This window comes from Octopus bimaculoides, chromosome 19 (genome assembly GCF_001194135.2).
Source record: "Octopus bimaculoides isolate UCB-OBI-ISO-001 chromosome 19, ASM119413v2, whole genome shotgun sequence".
NCBI classification, from domain to species: Eukaryota; Metazoa; Mollusca; class Cephalopoda; order Octopoda; family Octopodidae; genus Octopus; species Octopus bimaculoides.
In genome coordinates this window covers 5,633,700-5,635,071 of record NC_068999.1, presented here as the reverse complement: position 1 = coordinate 5,635,071, position 1,372 = coordinate 5,633,700, and the positions used below count along the sequence as shown (strand labels likewise).

Here is a 1,372-nt window from a genome sequence, read left to right as displayed (position 1 = left end):
ATAATAATAATAATAATAATAATAATAATAATAATAATAATAATAATAATAATGATGATGATGATGATATGGTATTAGCTTAAAGCTTATAAGCGATCACCGTGTACTGACCGAAGAAAATAGTCTAATATAAGACCCGAACGGAAAAAAAGTGGGTTTCCCGTATGTATGGGACTTGAACCTATGCTTCTTATAGTTGCGATAAGTGTACCACCCATATATATATGTGTGTGCGTGTGTGTGTGTGTGTGTGTATCTATCTATATATCTATGTATCTATGTAAACATTATATCTGAATAAAGAATAAAGAGAATACTTTTGACTGAACAGGGGAAGACGCTAGACTAAAAAAACAAGGACGGCAATAATTCAAAAAGTGAAAGTAGGAGCCAACTTGGGCGCCTCTATGAGGTCAATTAGCGTACTAGAAATAACAGCCAAAGTTCCTCAACTCGTAACCTACCGTCTTGAAAAGCAAACAATTAAAAACATAAAAAGATAGATTTGAAGGACATATTAGCTAATGTCTTCCTAGATATACATATGTACACACAAACATGGAATGGTCATAGTTTTGAATGTTTTTTTTAGCATAGTTCTACCAAACCCGGGCTGTGTACTATGTGGTTGAATAATCCGACCAGAACAATTATAAGAATAAAAAAGAAAGAAAGAAAATGTATGTTTCATTCCTTCCTTCTTTTTGTTTTGGTTTATCATTCCTTTTCTTTTTTTTTTTTTTGTTTCGTTATTGTTTTCCAAAGTGACGAATCTCGAGATTGAACATGAAAAGCACTTACCTATCTGTTAAGCCGTGTAAATAGCAATGGTATTCCTTCCTTTCTGTTGTCACTGCCTGCCTGCCTGGCTATCTGTCCGTCGGTCTGTGTTTATCCTGCCTGCCTGTCTGCCTGGCTGTCTGTCTGTCAGACTGCCTGTATGTCTGTTTGGCTCAACCTGCCTCTCTGCCGGCCTCCTGCCTTCCTACCCGTATTTATATATATCTATAATATATCAGATATGCACCTATATCTATGTGCCAGTGTGTGCGCGCGTGTGCCTATATGCGCGCACGTGTGTGTGTGTGTGTGTGTGTGTGTGTGTGTGTGCGTGCGTGCGTGTGTGTGCACTCCTCTCTCTCACTCTCACTCTCTCTCTTTCTCTGTATATATATATATATGTGTGTGTGTGTGTGTGTATGATGTATGTGTACCCTCTCACTTTATCTGTTTTGTGTGTATGCGTGTATGTATGTATGTATATATGTATATATATATATGTGTGTGTGTGTGTGTGTGTGTGTGTGTGTGTGTATGTATAAATATGTGTGTGTGTGTACGTGTGTATGTATGTATGTATGTTTATATATAC

The 1,372-nt window shown here is 37.0% G+C and overlaps 2 protein-coding genes across 2 annotated transcripts in view; one reads left to right on the top strand and one right to left on the bottom strand.

Moving 5' to 3' along the window:
* LOC106869569 (uncharacterized) overlaps window positions 1–1,041 on the bottom strand; it is a 116,125-nt gene extending 115,084 nt beyond the window's left edge. The window contains exon 1 of the mRNA XM_014915367.2: window positions 802–1,041. The gene's annotated coding sequence lies outside the window, so the exon portion shown is untranslated. The remainder of the gene's footprint in view (window positions 1–801) is intronic.
* Window positions 1–1,372, top strand: part of LOC106881045 (phospholipid-transporting ATPase IF) — a 153,316-nt gene that overhangs the window by 21,911 nt on the left and 130,033 nt on the right. The gene's annotated exons all lie outside the window — the stretch shown is intronic.